The sequence below is a fragment of the Triturus cristatus genome, chromosome 5_2 (assembly GCF_964204655.1).
Source record: "Triturus cristatus chromosome 5_2, aTriCri1.1, whole genome shotgun sequence".
NCBI classification, from domain to species: domain Eukaryota; kingdom Metazoa; phylum Chordata; class Amphibia; order Caudata; family Salamandridae; genus Triturus; species Triturus cristatus.
The window spans coordinates 172,816,644-172,837,311 of NC_140588.1; the positions used below are offsets into that span (position 1 = coordinate 172,816,644).

The window sequence follows — 20,668 nt, forward strand, 5'->3', positions numbered from 1 at the left end:
AGTGTTCTCACCTGATTACAGGTGAGTAAATCGGAATTCGTAGTTCGGCTGATTTTAGAGGAATATTTATACGTTTCAAAAATGGACACTTAGAAAATTTTCTGGTGAAAATCACACAATGGATTCCTATGGAAGGAAATACAAGTTACTGGTAAGTACGCTTAAAATTACTTTTCAGGGTCAGTGCTGGGCTAAAAGATGCAGCACTGAGTTCTCTCCTGATAGCAGGTGAGTAAACCGGAATTCGTAGTTCGGCTGATTTTAGAGGAATATTTTTAGTTTGTGAAAATAGACATTTAGAAACTTTTCTGCTGAAAACCACACAATGGATTCCTATGGAAGGAAATACAAGTTACTGGTAAATACGCTTAGAATTACCTTTCATGTTCAGTGCTGGGCAAAAAGATGCAGCACTGGGTTCTCTCCTAATTACAGGTGAGTAAATCGGAATTCGTAGTTTGGCTGATTTTAGAGGAATATTTGTACGTTTCAAAAATGGACACAGAAAAGTTTCTGGTGAAAACCACACAATGGATTCCTATGGAAGGAAATACAAGTTACTGGTAAGTACGCTTAGAATTACTTTTCAGAGTCAGTGCTGGGCTAAAAGATGCAGCCCAGGGTTCTCTCCTGATTACAGGTGAGTAAATCGGAATTCGTAGTTCGGCTGATTTAAGAGGAATATTTATACATTTCAAAAATGGACACAGAAAATTTTCTGGTGAAAACCACACAATGGATTCCTATGGAAGGAAATACAAGTTACTGGTAAGTACGCTTAGAATTACTTTTCAGAGTCAGTGCTGGGCTAAAAGATGCAGCCCAGGGTTCTCTCCTGATTACAGGTGAGTAAATCGGAATTCGTAGTTCAGCTGATTTTAGAGGAATATTTATACATTTAAAAAATGGACACAGAAAATTTTCTGGTGAAAACCACACAATGGATTCCTGTGGAAGGAAATACAAGTTACTGGTAAGTACGCTTAGAATTACTTTTCAGAGTCAGTGCTGGGCTAAAAGATGCAGCCCAGGGTTCTCTCCTGATTACAGGTGAGTAAATCGGAAATCGTAGTTTGGCTGATTTTAGAGGAATATTTGTACGTTTCAAAAATGGACACGTAGAACATTTTCTGGTGAAAACCACACAATGGATTCCTATGGAAGGAGATACAAGTTACTGGTAAGTACACTTAGAATTACTTTTCAGGGTCAGTGCTGGGCTAAAAGATGCAGCCCAGGGTTCTCTCCTGATTACAGGTGAGTATATCGGAATTCGTAGTTCGGCTGATTTTAGAGGAATATTTGTACAATGGTGAAGGAAGGGGGCGGGGCATGAGGTGATATGTGTGCAAACACGCCCTGTGGCACGTTTTAAGTTGGGGAATTAATTCCTCTTCAATCCTGAGGACCCCTGGGGGCCAACTAGCCCACCAGGTACCTCCAGTATGCACCAGGGGGCTGCATTGCAGAGAGGTGTTCAGAGGCCATGCCCCTTTTTACAACACTCTGCAATGAAGCTCCGTGGCGCTTACTGGAGGTTTCTGGTGGGCTAGTTGGCCCCCAGGGACTCTCAGGATTGAAGAGGAATTAATTCCCGAACTTAAAACGCGCCACAGGGCGTGTTTGCACACATATCACCTCAGGCCCCGCCCCCTACCTTCACCTCTGTGCAAACGCGCCCCGTGGGGTGTTTTAAGTTGGGGGATTAAGTCCCCTTGAATCCTGAGGTCCCCTGGCGTCCAACTAGCCCACCAGGTACCTCCAGTATGCGCCAGGGAGCTGCGTTGCAGAGAGGTGTTCAGAGGCCACACCCCTTTTTACAACACTCTGCAATGCAGCTCTGTGGCGCTTAGTGGAGGTACCTGGTGGGCTAGTTGTCCCCTAGGGGACCTCTGGATTGAAGAGGAATGAATTCCCCAACTTAAAACGTGCCATAGGGCGTGTTTGCACAGTATCACCTCAGGCCCCGCCCCCTACCTTCACCACTGTGCAAACGCACCCCGTGGCGCGTTTCAAGTTGGGAGATTAATACCCCTTGAATCCTGAGGTCCCCTGGCGGCCAACTAGCCCACCAGGTTCCTCCAGGAGGTGCCACGGAGCTGCGTTGCAGAGAGGTGTAAAAAGTGGCGTGGCATCATTACACCAGTCTGGCCCCCAGAGACCCCCAGTACTGAGGGGAATTTGTTCCCCCTCTGCAAACGCGGCAGGGGGCGTGGTTGCAGAGTTATGAAAGGAGGGGGCGTGGCCTCCTCCCGATCCCGTTTTTTTTTTTCTTTTTAAGAAGGGGGGCTGTGTAGCTCCCCTTCTTTTTCTCATTTTTTAGCCCTGGGGACCCCATCCCCCAGGGCCTGCCCCCTATCATTTTTGTTTTTAAACTGTGGAGGGGGGCCGTGTGGCCCCCCTCCCGAGGCCTTAATTTGCCCCGGGGACCCCATCCCCCGGGGCATGGCCCTTTTTTTTTTTTTTTTGGGAGGGTGGCTGCCTTGCCCGCCTCCTGTGGCCTCTTTGGGCCCCGGGGACCCCATCCCATGGGCCAGTTTTTTAATTTTTATTTTTTTTATTTTGGGGAGGGGGGACGCGTGGTCCCCCTCCTGGGCCACTACTGGCCCCGGGGACCCCATCCCCCGGGGCCTGGCCTCCGTTGGGGACCGTGGGGTGGTCCCCAATACCCCCATGGCCCCGCCAGCTCCCCGCCTCCTGAGGGAGACAGCATTGCTTTTCCACATGGGGAGCAGCTAACATGCTGCTCCCCATGTGGAAAAGCAATCGGCTTTGCTATTTGGAAGAGAGAGCAGGTTTCGCTGCTCTCTCTTCCAAATCGCAAAGCAGTTTGCAATGGCAGGGTGGGAGCTGCGAGGCTCCCGCCCTGCCATTGCAAAGAGCAGTGTCCTGAGGGGCACCCCGGGACACTGCAGGAGCCGGCCCTGGGGGTTGGCGGTCCCCAGGGCCACGACAATGCTCCCCTCCCACTTAAGTTAAAGCCCCGGGGGTGGTGGTCCCCGGGGCTTGGGGGTCCGTATCGGACCCCTTACTTTAAATATGTAGTGCCCCAGGGAGGTGGCGGTCCCCGGGACGTGTGGGGGGGCTCGAGCCCCTCCACACAGGTTTTTTTTTAAAACAAGCCCTGGGGGGTGGCGGTACCCGGGGCTGCGGGGAAGCCATGAGCCCCCCCGCATACATTAAGATAAGCCCAGGGGGGGGGTGGTCCCCGGGGCTATGAAAAATTGCCCCCGGGACTTGGCCCCCCCAGGGTCTAATTGTAAACGAAGCGCGGGAGTCCGCGCTTCGTTTTTTTTTTCCTCAGAGGGATGCGCGGACCCTACGCGCATCCCGCGATTTAAAAAAAAATTTTTTTTGAGGCCTTGGGGTTCCTTGTGGGACCCCTTGAGCAGGCCTAGGGGGTCAGGGTGTTTCTATCCTGCCCCCTTTTCGCGCTTTGCGATGTTTTTTGGTGGCTTCTTGCGCACAAGATGGCTGCCAACACTTCCTGATCTGGAGTGTTGACAGCCAATTAGCATTCAGCTCGTGCTCGGCAGGGTGCGCGCTGGGTGCGGGGAGGGTCCGCGGATCCTCCTCGGCCATAGATATCACTAACTTTTAACTCTAATTTTCTCAGGAACTACTGAACGGATTTACACCATTTAAGCAAAAGGCACGAGTCTGAACTGAGGACTACCTCTTTGCCAAATTTGGTGTAATTCCGTTCAACAGTTCGGGCTGTAGCTGCGACAACAGGTCCTATGGGAAATTGCATGGGGAAAACGCGTTTTGGGACCCCCTTTTTTTCTCAGTCCCCGCTTGACGAATCACCGCAAAACTTTCAGGGTAGGAGCGGAGCGGAGCTGGCCAAAAGTTTGGAACATTTCGTGAAGATTCGTCAATCGGCGCCAGACTTATTGGGAATAGAATGTTGCGGATTTCCTATGGAAAATAGGTCCTAACTATAACTATCTACTGGCGACCGCCAGTAGATAATATATCTATATATCTATATATGGGAAAGGATTTTCCTGTGTGGGGCCCCCAAAAGTATCCACCAAGTTGCAGAGGGTCACAGAAAGGCAGCACATCAAACAGCAGATCCAGGTCAGTTTTAAAGTTTGTTCATTTCATTTTTATTTGCTTTTTTCTTTTCTTGAGTTTCAAAAGCAAAGTGCAAAGTGCATCAGGTGACAACAAACGACCTACGCGTTTCGGCCCAAGGCCTTCGTCCGGGTCATGTGATAAACAGTGAAGGGTGCATAAAAAGGGGTGGGTTTGACCCACCCACAATTAACAAAAAAAGTTTTTTTTTAATTTTAAAAGAGGTACATCATAAAGGGAAACCAACCAACATTTTTGATTTGAAACTTAAGCATTCTTTTACATGCGAAATGAGTGCATAAATTACCTTGTAAAGTACTCAATTGTGATTGCATTATGTGGCATGTATGTGTGTACTTATCAATACAACGGGAACAAGAAAAAGGAAAAAGAAAAAGGGGTTCTATACATTAGGTACCACATGACATTAGATTGGCACAAATGGTGTATGTGTAGAATCTTGAACTTAATGCATCCCTCCAAGTTTTTATATTTTTTATATATGGCTTAACATCACACCAGTTATAATTTTTAAACAGATGGATTCATTTGATAATTCGGCAAAATATGAATACACAATTAAATAAAACTGAAGTGCATTTGACCTATTATAATGTGGAGTCCTATCTACAAAATGTAATGAATTGGTGATCGAAAATATATTGTAGTATAGGGTTCATAATCATCAGTAACGGTCTAGTTGTGGTGAAGTACCAAAATATTTTTCAAAAGACCATTGTATGATGTCGAAATCTATGAAATGGTATGAAGTGCACCTAGTTTTAAATATAGCTGTGTTCTATCTGAAGAAGGGGGCTGGGAGCTTTAAAAAGAACCCCAGATTACTATACAAACTCTAATATGAATTAGAATACTCATCGTAATGTTTATCTTGTACATCAATTTCAAATGTTCTGAAAAAACATACGTATGCCTATAATGGTTCATTCGATTTAATTTGAACCACGTAGTTTCACCAGAGTGTCACTCTCATGACATAATCTCGAAAATTAAAGATAGACTAATGAGGACATAACATAGGAGAAGTTAAATGATTGAATTCTCAGACAGGTTTGACTTAATAACACATTAACCTTTCATTGTGAATTTATGTCTATAAATTAAAGTTGTTGCGAATTTTCATAGAAAATTATGTAATTCAGCATCTCCATTTAAGCCCCATGGCAACTCAGTTCCTTTAAGGATAATCCATTTAGATTCAGCTTGTCTCAGGAGACGATCACAGTCTCCCCCTCTGATGTTCTGAGGGATGTGTTCGACTCCATAATATTTTAGATTGTCAAAGTTGCCATCATGCACACTCCAAATGTGTTTTGAAATTACGTAGGAGAAATCTTTATTCTTAATAGCCCTTAGATGTTGTAAAATTCGCAGTTTCAATTTGTTAACCGTGCTACCAATGTATTCCTTTCCGCATTCACATTTGAGAACATAGACTACATGCGTAGTTTCACATGTAATTCTTTCTTTAATGATCTTGTATTCGCCAGTCAAACTGTCAATTTTTTGTTTGTTCAGACCATATATATATATATATATATATAGCTCAAAAAAACTCAAAACAATTAATAAATGTACATGATTACTATGCAATACCTATTGATTAATATACATCATTTAATTATTAATTGATTAACTTCCCACCCTGTACCTCTACAAGCCTAGCAGCCCGTACCTAAAATATAACAGAAAGATAAGTACTGTACAACCTACATATTTGAAATCAATTAAATGTTTAGTTATAGATAACTAAATGGTAGTTATTTATTTGTTACTTAATTAACATTCCACCCTACACCCCTACAAACCTAACATCAAGGAACTAAAATATAAATTGTTGATTAATTATTCCATAATTTACTTCCCATCCTAGACCCCTACACACCTAGCAGCCCGCAATGAAAATATAATTAAATTAAATAGGTATTCCATAAATTCATAATTAGGAATCAATTACAAAATTAATTAACATATAATAATTAATTGTTAATTAACTATTACTAAATTAACTCCCCACCCTATAATACTACAAACCTAACAGCCCACAAATAACATAAAACAAAAATATATCAGCATTACCTAATTTACATAATAAACATCAGTCATAGAACTGAATAAATTCTAATTCATAATTCATAATTACTTTTTACCTAAGTAACTTCCCACCCTATCCTCCTACATACCCAACAACCTACTACGACACTATAATTTACTATTAAAAATTAAAAACATAATTCTAAATCACTTAAAATAACATGCTATATTTTACAAAATGTATAATATTTATATATTGAATAGTAACACATAAAATAATATATAAACAAAAACATATTAAAAACGATATTTTAAACTCTACATTACTGAAAATGATAATAAAAACATCAACATTATTTAAAGCTATATTACTTACCTCAAACACTTTATTTTTGTAAACAATATTCCTGCATCATGATCTCTATTTATTATGATATTTTGTTTCCAATATTTCTGACTGCCGTTATTTACAACTCCATATTTTGTCCAAACAAACACCCCTCAGGCCAGATCCAGCCACACCATGCAATGATCTGAGACAGCAGCCTCCATCCAGTATGTTGCAGCCAGTGAATGAGAGTAGCGGGCCATAGAGCATGAAAAGAATCAATTTGGTATTGAGTGCCATTTGGTCATGAAAGAAATGAAGGTGCCACACATCCACTAAGGCATGGTCCGATGAGTTGCGCAGCTCGGATCTGCCAGTCTGATCTAAGAGTGGATATGGGGCAATATTCCAACTGCCCCCAAGGAGCAGTAGGGTGTGACCAAATTCCGAGATAGAGGTGGGCCAGGAAACTAGTCTTGCCAGTGTTAGGAGCATATATGGAGCTAAGTACTGAACGCTTATTTGAGGAAGGGATTTTGACAAAGACCCAGAGGCCCTCCATGTCTGTCCAAGTTGTGAGTATCCAGCAAGGGAGAATACGTCTAAGAAGAATGGCCACCCCACACATATTAGAACAGCTGCAGGTAGGTGAGAGTATGCCAGCTGCCCCCACCTGCCTACTACTACTGATAAAATTGTGTACCCAATCCTGTTTTTGCTTCTGGTATTCATCCGGGAATAAGTGGGTTTCTTGAATAAAGGCAATGTTGAAATGTTTCATGTGCAAATAATGAGGCATTCTTTTATGTTTAATATAAAGTGACATACCATTGATGTTCAATGAAGCAAGCAAAAGTGATACAGACATCTCCCTGTGAGGGTATGAGGGGAGTAGTCTGTGAGAAGAAGCTCCTCGCTTGGAGCTGTTGGGGGCAAGGATGGACCCTCTAGCATTGGAGAGAGGAATGAAGAAGAGCATGGTGCCAGTGAGAGGGAGAGGAAGTGGGGGCTCGCCACCAGAAAAAAGAGGCGGTGGAAGAAAAGAAACCCTTTGTGTCTCTAGGAAAGACCTGCCCCTGCTGGCACTTACTACTCTCCTAGACCCAAGAAGCAGGAGAAAGGGATGGTTAGGAACAGAAGAGGTCACACCGCGGCAGCCATCAGTGGGGTATGACTGAAAAATACAGTGGCATGGACATAGATTCTGTTCGAGTATTTTCCAACAATGAGATCTAAAGCATGGCGGAGTGCTGAGGAAAAACTGACAATGTGGGGGGTAGCCAATCTGGAGCTCAGAAATAAAGGGCGGTGTGGTCCAACCCAGTTGTCCCCAGAGGGGATACAGAGAATCCAGAGGGTCAGGCATTCACAGAGCAGAGTGAGACATACATAGCATTAGCTCCCATGGCGGACTCGAAGACCTCTGGGAGGCAAGGATGGATGAGAATAAGAAATGTGTGGTACAGCAATATAATAATGGAATGTACATGGGGTAGCATGAATAAAAAGTCTGAATGCATGGTGGCAGTTAGGAATCCACCACCCCATCTGCTTCAGCATCTGGTCGCTGTTTAAAGGGTGTCATTATGTGTGTCTGTCTCTGCTGAGTCAATCAATCAGTCATTTGTAGAGCGTACTACATACCCGCGAGGGTCTCAAGGCGCTGGGAGGGGGGGGCGCTACTGGTCGAACAGCCAGATCTTGAGTAGCCTCCTGAAGGTCAGCAGGTCTTGGGTCTGTCGTAGGCTCAGTGGGAGGGTGTTCCAGGTCTTGGCGGCGAGGTGGGAGAAGGATCTCCCGCCGGTGGTTGTTCTTCGGATGCGAGGGACGGTGGCGAGTGTGAGGTTGGTGGAGCGGAGCTGGCGGTTGGGGATGTAGAAGGAAAGTCATCTGTTGAGGTAGGCTGGGCTGGTTTTTTGGAGTGCCTTGTTTGCGTGGATGAGGAGCTTGAAGGATACCCTCTTGTTGACAGGGAGCCAGTGCAGGTTTCTCGGGTGGGGGTGATGTGGCTGTGGCATGGTACGTCGAGGGTCAGTCGTGCAGAGGCGTTTTGGATGCGTTGCAGTCATTTGATGAGCTTGGTCGGGGCTCCGGCGTAGAGGGCGTTTCCGTAGTCGAGTCTGCTGCTGATGAGGGCCTGGGTGACTGTTCTTCTTGTGTCTGTCGGGATCCACCTGTAGATCTTGCAGAGCATGGGGAGGGTGTTGAAGCAGGAAGAGGAGACGGAGTTGACTTACTTGGTCATGGACAGCGTTGAGTCGAGGATGATTCCCAGGTTGCGTGCGTGGTCGGTGGGTGTCGGGGCTGCCCCCAGTGCAGTCAGCCACCAGGAGTCATTCCAGGCTGAAGGGTTGGAGCCGAGGATGAGGACCTACGTCTTGTCCATGTTCAGCTTCGGTCGGCTGATCTTCATCCATTCGGCGACGGCCTTCATTCCTTCGTGGAGGTTGGATTTGGCAGTGATGGGGTACTTGGTGAGGGAGAGGTTCAGTTGAGTGTCGTCGGCGTAGGAGATTATTTTGAGGTTGTGCTGTCGGGCGACGTGTGCGAGCGGGGCCATGTAGATGTTGAACAGTGTTGGGCTAGGGGAAGATCCCTGTGGCATGCCGCAGATGATCTCGGAGGCTTCGGATCGGAATGGGGGTGGCGGACGCTCTGGGTTCTGCCGGAGAGGATGGAGGGGGTCCATTCCAGAGTCTTGTCTCGGATCCCTATGGCGTGGAGGCATGCGCGTAGTGAGCGATGGCAGATGGTGTCGAAGGCGGCGGAGAGGTCCAGGAGGATGAGGGCACCTAGACAAGAGGTCTGCAAAGCCAAATAGGATGGTGCAGTTACCCCAACACAAAATAAAAAAAGCTCCAACGGATGCTTTCATCTGGATCTCCTTTTGCAGGATTTGCAGGACTTTTCTATCTGCCAGTAGAAGGGCCAGCAGACTGAGGCTTGAGAACAACTCAGCAGCCCTGGATCAATAGACGGGAGCTTACTGCAGTCAGTTCAGGGAAGATTCTGAAAGTTCCTTCTGACTTGCGTTGCTGGCACGGGACATGAACGTCTTCAACGCATAGTGAGCATTTTACCCAAGTTATATGTGATGCCTCAGAATTATTTTAAGTTTTCACATATACTGAGCAGCATCTCCTCTCTGGAAATCTGATGTAGACATTTTTGTAGAGCTTGCTACCTAAACATTAGGTAGGGGTAGTTAGGCAAATGTGACTAACTTCACTTATGTTAATACAGATAGAGGATTAAAGAAAAATGAACTATAAAACTTCCATATGAGTCTACTTAAGTTTCTGGCTCTTGTGTTCTCATTCGATTTCCTAGCTACAAGTTCACGCAGTTTTCCCACTACTCAGAACTCCACAGCAGATAAATAGACACAACTGTTGGACTGGCACCCCAGAGGTACCAGTGACATTTTGTTGAGTTGACACATTGATCTCTGATAGTCAATTTAAGCTCCTTTGGGTGACCATAGGTCATTATTGAAAAATAATCAGTTTTTGCTTCAGAATCAGAAACTTCTTTAAAATCAGGAACTGCTAAAATGCTTTTGAGCTTTAACTAGACACATTCAATCTCCTTCTAAAGTTATGTCAAAAATTTAAAAAAATAGTGCAAATGTTTTTTTTATCCTGGTTTTGCGCTGTGAGCCCATTACATGATGGTACCTGGTAAATATTGTACATGTGAAGCTGTTTATAAGTGGTATTACAACGCAAAAGATCTTTTGCCAAAAAGTTTTTGTGCATTATTTCTCATTATGTACACTGAGGTGGTACCTTAGGGATATTGTATAGGAAATACTGTGCAGCATGGTCAAATCAACAGCGGGTTGGGCCCTTCCATCTTTGTGCTCTCTTGGCCTACATCCCTGTACCTTTGCCTTTCAACTGCCCAGTTCATTCACCTTTGTGTTCTCTTGGTCCTTAGTGACAAAGCTCTCCCTCAAACCACACACCTCTCTTTCCCTCATTGCACTGTGAACACACCACCACCCTGCCTGTTACTACACATGTGCACCTTAATGTCCTATACACATATCTGACTCCACCCTGTCACATGCATACATATCACCATCATTGACACATACACTCACATCTTATATACTCTTTCACAGAAACTGCTTTACAAACTACTCTCGCAGTCAAGTACATGTTCTTCAGCTTCTCAATGTCCCCTTGCTTTTCAACACATGTGAATTCCATGGGTACTGCCAAATGAGCACATCCCTCTCTATCGTGTGTTCTCAACACACAAACACGAACAAATAAATACTAACATATACACCCCCCTTCCATAAAGGTGCATTCACATTCCTCTCCGAGCAGTGACACAAGCTCAGCCTATTTCAAGCCCTGCCACGTACACAAATATATGTGCCTCAATGGGCCTTACACACAAATACCCCATACTATCACATATGCAGACATTCCCGCCAATATCACAAGACATACATACCTTCTCCCGCTCATTGATGCATCCATTCACACTTTCAATGACTCTCAGCCTTCGTCATACCTCTCTCTTCTCCATTTAATCCCGTAGTCTTTCTTGATTTAAACCACAGAGGCTGCAGTGCAGGGGTTTTAACCTTCTAATATTCAAGGAGGGGTGTAAAGACAGTTGGAGATAGGCACGCTAAGAAAGGCAACTGGGTATCTGGGAATCTGGGTATCTAAAGACCTGTCGCGATTTTTATGATACTAACCTTCGGCCACCACTTGCACCTCTTAAATCTGATGTCCAAAACTGGAAATCGCTCCCCTTGACTCTCCTGGGACGTGCGGCCCTATTCAAGATGATGTCCCTCCGCCGTCTCTTGTACGTGCTACAAAATACGCCCCTTCCGGTCGCGACGCCATACTTCAAAGAACTGGAGGGCACAGTGCAGGATTTGCTAAAGGAGGGTAAATACCCCCGCATTGCCACACATAAGCTCACACTGGGGTGGGTTGATAGGGGCATTGGGCTCCCGAACATGAAAAGATACTACTGGGCCTCGCAGCTCGCTGCTATTAACCAATGCACTTATAGGCCGCTTGATGACCCGGTATTTCGGATCGATCGTTGGCTCCTCACTGGGGGTGGGTTTGGGGCTGCGTTGTATATGAAATCTAAGAAAATCGCCTTGTCCGGCCTGACCAAACATGCCGTGCAAGTATGGAAAGACGCTACTAAAAGCCTGGGTTGGGAGGGCAAGCTTACTCCAGCCACACCACTTTGGCATTGTGACCAGTTGGGTTGGCTGTCGCGCTCCTTGGGCTTCGACAAATGGGACATCATTGGTATTTCCAGAATAGGGGACCTTTGGAAATCGGGGAAATATCATTCCCTTCTCCCAATTAAGTCAGGAATTTGAAATGGCCGACTCTGAGCAGTTCCGATACTTCCAAATTAGGCACGCATTGCTTGCAGTTCTCTCTAGAGGTACGGTCCTCCCTGACTCCTCCACTCTGGAGGACAGAATCTTAGATGGTGATTTGCCAGAAAAGCCATATCTCTCATCTACAAGAAGCTTATTAACAACATGACCAACCCCCTAACCCACCTAAGAGGTAAATGGGACCATGATGTCGCTGGCTTGGAGGATGAGGAGTGGCGGGCCGCAGTGGCTTCTCCCCGTGATGTTGCCATCTCCTCTAGACTCCGATTGGTCGAGCTAAAGATCCTCCACAGGACGTATTTTTCCGGACCCTCGTTGGACCATATGGGCTACGCCCAAGACAGTGGCTGTGTACGACATTGCGGGCAAGAAGGCACCTTCATCCATACCCTCTGGGAATGTGTGACGACTCAGAAATTCTGGGAGGGGGTGGTACTCATGATGGAGGAAGTATTGGGGCAGCGGATACAGTGCAACATTAAATTGATTTTGTTGAACATATGGGAACCCACTGACCTTACGGCCAAAGAGAGGACCTTGGTCACTTTGGGTTTCATAGTGGCCAAGCAGAATATCGTATGATTGTGGAAGGCTCCGAACCCACCGTGTATAGCTGACTGGGCCAGGGATGTGAATTGGTATATGGTGACAGAGATACCAATTTATGTTTCCAGGGGATGCCTGAAGAAGCGGTCGCAAATATGGAGGCCATGGAACACCTTCCATGGGGAGATATTTGTGCCGCCGGGGAGTCGAGATGATGTTGTTGATAATGTTGGATAATGTGGCACTCCCGAGGACTAACACATTGTACTGTGGTAAGGGGGTCTTGATGTTTTATCGCACTGTGTGATACTAATTATATTTGAAATGCTATGATCTTATTGTCTACATGCCAAAATCTTTAATTAAAAAGAGTTTAAAAAAAAAAAGGCAGCTGGATCTCTCAGAACTTGAAATTGGTTCAAATCCTACTACGTTATTAGGCTGTCACTGCTCTGAGAGGAAGAGATAACCATAAGGGTGCGAGTAAAATAGGGACCATTGTTATCCCTTGCACCACTGAATGATGTTTGTGCTTTTTATCAGTTCTACTATTTCTAAATTTAGGAAGAACTGATGAGTATTATGGCAACCCTCTAATAATGTGAATAATGTTTTTGGATGTTCACAGTTCAGCATTCGTATTGTTCCCTGCCTCAGGAAGATTGTACTTCCTCCATCTGACCAGTTCCTGCATTTTCTTTATGATGACAGGGCCAGTGCTTTCATAAAATGGCACTAGAAAAATGCAGCCACTGGGTGGTGGAGCCAAATTACTGATAGAAGGAAGGATGCAACTTTCCGGTATAAGTGGAGGGCATTACCTCAAAGACTTCACTTAGAGCCTCATTTAATGTATTTTGATGCACAGCAGCGTAGCAAGTATTTCTGCAGTGCTGCTGTGAGTCAAAATAAATGGGTAGGAATGCATTGTATCTACAAGATGCGGCACATTCCTGTCCTTCTCCCTTGCGCTGGTGCACAAACAGCAGCCATACACCAACTTTGACACCCTGTCACCATGGTGTGCCTGCGTTGCAGGGATGATTGTTTATGTGTAAGAAGGGACACCCACCTGCATCTAAAAAATCATTAAACGTGGGTTGCTCCTCTATGTATGCTGCAGAATGCAACACACATAGACAGAGCAACAAATGAGGAGAAATAAAAGTATTTCTCCTCTTTGTGCTACTTCTGCACCGCCCCTGGGGAGTCGTAGGATTCTGACGCATTCCCAGGTTTAAGACATTTTGTAAATCTGTGAATGTTGCAGGTCCCATGGATGTTGCTTGGGAACACCCGCAGAAGCACCCATGGAACGCCCCTTTCACTCAGAGTAATGAGTGAAATGGTCCCATATTTACAAGACCATGAAAAGTCATGTAGGGTGACTTTATGCAGCCTTGTAAATGTAGGCAGGCGCACTGCACCAATCGTGCTTCTAAAATAGTGATGCACCAGCGTCACAATGGGCTTATAAATGAGGCCCAATGTTTCCTGAAGTAAGTGCTAAAAAATTCTTGTATCCTTCCTGCATTCAGCCTGTGGTGCCCACTTATCTTGGCCACCATGTACATGGTGCGTGATCCTATAGGTACGTGTGCACAAAGGTGTTTGTGGGAGTAGGGGTTTTTGTTTATGTGGATGCATTCTGAATTCCACATTTGGCATGATCATAGGTTCTTCAGATACAATTTTTTTTAAAGAAAAATGTGACAATTTTTTTTAACTCGCAAAGCTTTCTTTACTATAAGGGAAGACGCATGGTTAATATTTCAACGTAAAATCCACGAGAGTACACCAAGACACTGCAAACATAGGGCCTCATTTACAAGGCCGTTGCTGCACCGGTGCATCACGTTTTTTAACACACCGTGCCTGCCCATATTTACAATGCCACGTAAAGTTACCCAGTGTGATTTTTCATGACCTTGTAAATATGGGTTCCTTTCACACATTACTCCGGATGAAAGGGGCATAACATTGGTTTTGTTGTGGGTGTTCCCACACAACATCCATGCAACCTGTCACATTCCCAGATTTACACCGTTTTGAAAAGCTGGGAATGGGTCAGAATCCTATGCCTTCCTTTTTTGCGTCCTGTATTCTCCAGCATGCATAGAAAGAGGAAAATGTCATCAGTGATTGTTTTTTGGCTTCCTGCACAAAAACAATCACCCCGCAATGCAGGCATCCATGAAAAATGACTCAAGGGTGCCTGCGCTGGCACATGGCATCCAATTGTGTGCCAGCGCAGGGGAAAGCAAATGTATGCATTGCATTGTTGCCAACCCAATGCATCCATGTGCTTTGAAAAGGATGAGCTCTGTGCAGCAAAAGGGCTCGCAGCACGACGCTGCATCATTTTCTTGTAAATAAGGGGCAATGTGACCACCCCCTAATTCATACAGCAAATTAACTATCCCTAAGTGCTTTAAAAGTTTAGAAATCAACACGAAACTCGCCACTCTTTGCAAATCTTATACCACTTAAAGGCTCATAATTACCAGTTTGAACTTAATAAATTAATATTATTTTTGGAAATAACTCTTTCAAAACACGCAGTTTTTGTTTATTTCGTTCTCTTCAAGAAGTAAAACGTTTACATACATTTGTTTGCATAACATTTCCCTTCAATTTGGAAGAACATTCCTATACCTTTTTGAAATTTTTTAAAATTCTATACTAATTTATTTGCATTTTCTAGTCATTGTTGACTAGGACATGAAAACTACAATTAGATATTCAAAAGCTGCCATCTAGAATGAAAGTGTAACCAATTTTAGAACATGTACTGGTGCTTTTTTACATGGAAAACAGGCGCCAGAATTGATATACACTATGTAGCACGGCATCTGTTTCACTTAGGATTTACAATGAGAAGCCTTCAAATCTGTGTATCCTTCAGCGGAGGTACCACAAGGTGAAATACATGGACAGTCAGACCATATGGTAACTTGATACATTTAAAGCAAGGAGTACTTTGCTAGACTGGCTGCTGATGTATCCATAATTTCTGGTGCACTGTGGTGTCTTTATGCATATAAAGGACCCTAGATTCATTGTGTCAATCAAATGCCCTAGGAGGTCCCAGACTGTTCGGTACTTAAACTAATGTTCCCAAGTCATGTAATGAGCCAGGGACCAGGCACTTTACTCAGGAAGAACCAGGTGAGGTGTGGGTAAGGACAAGGGTAACCTTTTCTCCTCCTCATCGCTGAAGACTTTGGTGATTCGGACGGCTGGAAACGGTTTAATTTCTCAGGATTATTGGATGCCATCTGTGAAAAGTCACTGAATATGTCCTGGTAGGTCTCGTCACCTGACTGTCCATATAGTCCTTCAGATTCCCGCATCTCCTCATTCATTGTTGCCACTAGCAACAGTATTACAATATCAGCATTTGCAGCTTCAACTGCAATAGTCAAGGTGTCTTTTCCTTCTTCGTCTTTGGTGTGCTGATTTGCCCCACGTTTCAGAAATAAGCAGACTTGCCCAGTGTGCCCTAAAATAGTTGCATGATGCAGGGGTCCTCTGCCATTCAGATCCATGTGATTAACATTGGCACCATTCTGCAGCAGGAACTCACATGCGACCAAAGAACCCCCATGCACAGCCTGAATGAGTGATGTTGCACCGTTTTCCTCTGCATTCACCCAGTTAATATCTGCGCCATGTGCCAATGCTTCTGCCATATCAGGAAGGCTTTTCTCATACGCAGCTCGAAAAAGGTGCAGCCCTGGGTGAAACTTTTTCGAATCCTGAAATACTGAAGAATCTCGCTTCTCGACCTGTAGGACTGGTTCATGAAACTTGTTTGAGGATACAGTAGAGGCAAGAAGTTCTCGACTGCCATCTGAACTGAAGCGGAATCCACTGTCATTGCTTTTCACTGAACGTCTGGAAGATGTTGAGAAGTGATCCTGTGATGTCAGGGACTTCTCAGAACTACTGAGGTCTTCGTTCTTGCACTGGGAATAGGGCCTTTTCTGTCCATCAAGAGGGTGGGAAGCAATGCAGTCCTTATTCACAAACCTCTTTTCCACGTACTTTGCTCTGATATATGCCTCCTTTTCCAGTCTTGTATTTTCATTGCCTGGCTTCTTTACTCCAAGGGTTTTCAATTTAGCTTCATATATTCGATTAATAACTTGATTTCCCAGTTCACACATCAGCTTTAGTAATTCAGGCTCCCATGTATCTAACGTTAAAGACCTTACTTTCGAAAAGTGCACACCAAGACTCCTGTGTATCCCAGAACACTCAATGCACAGGATGATTCCAAGGTTGATGCTGGCCCATCGCGGATCCGCCAGACCACAATCGCAGCAGACGGAGTTTCCAGCGATACACTGAATCTGCTGTAATGCACTTTCACCTTTAACTAATTTCTCTTTCACCTCGCAGCCAGAGTCCCGACTTCCTGTGGAAGGTGAAGGTTTCTTATCGAGATTTTCCGTATCATCACTCTTTTCTCTATATGCTGTATCAATACTAGTTTGGACAGCTTTAATCCATGCCTGTCGCAGCTTTTCTGAGTCAGCCTGTAGCATACTGCTCTTTGTTGGTGTGACTACTTCAAAGCAGAAACGTCTTTCTATGTCTTCACAGTGTTTAACTGTGCAGAGTCGTAAATCTTCGACAACCACTGTGGGGTTATCCTTCATTTTTTTCTGATATACCAGCTGGTTGTTTTGTATTGAGAACCAGCGCCTATTCCAAGTTTTAAAGGCATTACTGGCCCTTTTAAAGAGATATCCCTCCGTTACAATGCCATTAGTCGCATCAGCATTGTATTCAAGTCTGAGATCATTGTTGGTGTAATCCTTTTGCTGAATAGTGGAGTGTTTTTGTTCCATGTCCCTCTTCTCCTTTGCTGCATCCACAACAAGCTGATCCAACTGAGAGCCAAGCTCTTTCATGTACGGTTCAAGTCCACTGAAGAGATCGTGGCCCTTGTGGAAGAAGCCTAGATGTGCATACATGAAGGATAACGTCGATTTTAAAATTTCAGACCTCCGCTTTGACTGAAGAACATTGATTTGAAGGACATTGTCCAAAGCTATGTGCCGGAAGCATTTTCTTTTTGCGATTAAGATGTTTGTTGCCTCCTCCACCTCGTACAGTTTTGTTCTTTGAACTTGGGCATTTTTAACTAGTGCTTTTTCTTTTTCTTTACTGACCTTATCAAACTGCTTCTTTGCATCTTTGAATTTTCGAAGATCATCCTTAATAAATATCTGGAGTTGTGTTTTAATGGATCTCTGAGCTTCGTCAAACAGGATTGTGTGATAATTGATCATTTCTTGGAGGCTGTCTGAAAACTTCGTCAAGCTGGACTCAATCACCACATCCTTGCTTGAATACTGTGCGAGGTCCCGAATGCCATTCATAAATTGCTTGTTGGCAGCGCAAAAGGCCTTGCCTGCATCAATCATGCCACTACATAACTTAACAAGCTTATCAAGTTTCCCTTCCAGTTCCGTCACATCACCTTCAACTTCCTTCAAAGCGGCTCTGAAACGGGGAGAGTCCTTCAAGCACTCCTCGAAATCAACCGTCACCTTCATGCTGTCGCCTCGGCCCCTCCCGGGCGATGAAGGTGAGGGCAGGAATACGGAGGCAGCAGCAAGAGAAGGGGATCTGAGCGCAGCAGTTGAAGTCTGTCACACTTCAGCCTGCCTCACCGCTGCACAGCTCTCAGCCCTCGGCGCTTCCTCCACATCTGAACACGGTCCCTGCTGGCAGACACTCCAGTCTCCTAGATACGCACGTAGACATAGACAACGGACAACAATGCAAGAGTCGGAGCGTCATAGACACAAAATGTAGAATCAGATTGTCGTGCTCGGCAGGGTTCCACCAATGTATTTGCATTTTCAGCAACAAGGCAATTCATCACTGGGGGTAGTGGTCCTTAGTTATTTTTTGTACATAGACAATCCTGGGTCACAAAGGTCGATTTTAAAGGAAGGTTTCTGCAACCACAGAGGCTCCTGCTCCCCAGAGTCTTTTTCAATAAGGGAAACCTGTCTGCTAAACTAGTGTACTATTGAACGTGCTACAAAATATTTAACATCTCACAGATGCCTTAATTGGGACAGTGGATTCTGTAAAACACGATTTTTATAATGTCCGAAAATCGATCAATACAGCTCTTGCTTGACATTTTTAACTTCAGAGATGTTTTTTCGTTTCACACATGCTCTATCCGGGGGCCTTGGAAAGAGAAACCATTAGGATGCATTGCGTCTTAAACTGCGCTAGTCCAGATAAAGGAGGTTGAAAGGACAAGGATCTTCCTTGCATAGAATCAGTCGCATGGATGGTCACTGTTACTATGCGGCATCTATGGTGGAAGACAGAACAGGACTGATGGTAAAGGTAGCAAACAATCTGGCTTTATAGCCATTTGATTTTTTTTCCAGGATGGGGGTGTCTGTCATGGAGCGGTAACTCAAACATTTTCAGCATGTTTGTGTTTAAATACTCTCATTTGACAACTGGGAAATCAGACAGTCCTCCTCCAGGTCTGTTGTCACTGCAAGGAGCAATCCTCTGCCCAACCTGCAACATCAAGAAATGATAGTGGCTTTCCTTAATATCCTGAAAATCCTAAAATGACTTAGACTCTTTGGTGACTTAGTTTATGTAGAGAACACATTTCACAATCAGGGAATTAGCATTAGGGTCTCTGCATTCTTTTGGCAGGAATCTGGATTCATTTCCTTGCTCAAACTCCCCTATCTGCTGTTTTCTTACATTCTCTGCCTTGTTTTTTCATGCTCACTCCACTCTTTGCTCGACTTTCTAAGATGTATTGTTGCTGTCAGCTCAGTCATCTCAAAAAGTTTGGATTTACTCTGTGGCACCCCAATACAGTTTAAATATGCAAATGTATATAACATGATTGAATACTGCAAACACACTCTTTCAAACACATGTTGATGATAGAGACATCATTTTTTTCTTGAATAAAATATTAAAACACTTTTTGACATCTTAGTGTAACCTCCCCTCCACAGGAATGGTTGAGCGGAAGCAGCTTTTGCCTCATGTGTTACTTTTAGAAACACCACCTTGCATAAGAGAATGTAGGTCTGCAGATGCCTGTAGAATGCATAAGGCTGAATGTACATACTTATTACTTACACAGAGGGGAAACCTACTCCTGAATAAGCATCAGCTGGCCCAGTTGATTTTATGCACATGGCCATGTCATGAGTTGCTCAGTGCATATGTCTGAACACTAGCTATGCAGCTGTTGGGATGGGAATGTACTGAATTGTAAACAGGTTTTCCCCCTGCCATAAGTGCATGACTGAATATGAAGTTGATATTGTGACTTTTTGCTTGACCGGAGCATCACACTAATCTAGCGTATGTGTGGAAGTCGAGGCATGCCCCTGGTAATATGAAGTCCAGAACCTGTTCTACGACCTAGAAGGGTGTACTACAGATACCCTTACAGTGGTCATAAGTCTAATCTCCATGCCTGGGGAGAGACACATAAATGGGTGGGGGCATCATACCATGTTTTGTGGATCTTTATTGCGATCAGATCTTTTTTTCTGTGTCAGAGAGTGCAGTCTAATGATCCCTCTAATTAAAAATTCTACTGTTATGTGAATCCCTAGAACCCTGCACTGACATACCGTGTGTATGTGGAGTAAATGTAGCACATTTGATAGTAGAATGCTGTATGTAGTATACGTCTGAGTGCTGGGGCCAGTGAGATCCATTTTTGATGCCCCTCATTTAATGTGCATAAGATGCCCTGATGGCCTATGCAAGAAGCTTCTCCAGACAGGGGAGGTGTGTTGCGTGCATTCCAGTGGCTGAAGGTCAGAGACCCAAACACTGAAATCTAGGAGGGTGGAAAAAGGGATTCCCTTTGAAATTCAACGAGGGCCTTGTTAGAAAAAGGCTGTTAATAAGTTCTTGCTGGGCTCTGTCATGTGATACAGAGTATAGACGAAGGGTGGGACTGCAGTTTCTCATGTTCAAGATGCAGAAGCTTCAAGGTGGGCCTGCCTATTGGTTTGTCTCTGGTTACTTCTTCAGAAAAGAATTGTGAGCCAGCCCACAAGACAAGTGCCCAGAAACCAGCAGTGGAAAGAAGAGGGGCACTCCAATGAATAATTTCTCACTGAATGTGAAGGAAGAAAGATCAGATCTTGGTTAACAAACTCATACCTTTATGCATTTTAACACCACAGCATTTATCGGGTGGATGTCTGGATACATACAGAATGAGATGTGAGCAT

At 44.5% G+C, this 20,668-nt stretch overlaps 1 pseudogene; it reads right to left on the reverse strand.

Moving 5' to 3' along the window:
- Positions 1-15,526: 15,526 nt before the first annotated feature.
- On the reverse strand, positions 15,527-17,971 carry LOC146822753 (arf-GAP with coiled-coil, ANK repeat and PH domain-containing protein 2 pseudogene; annotated as a pseudogene).
- Between the last annotated feature and the right edge of the window lie 2,697 nt (positions 17,972-20,668).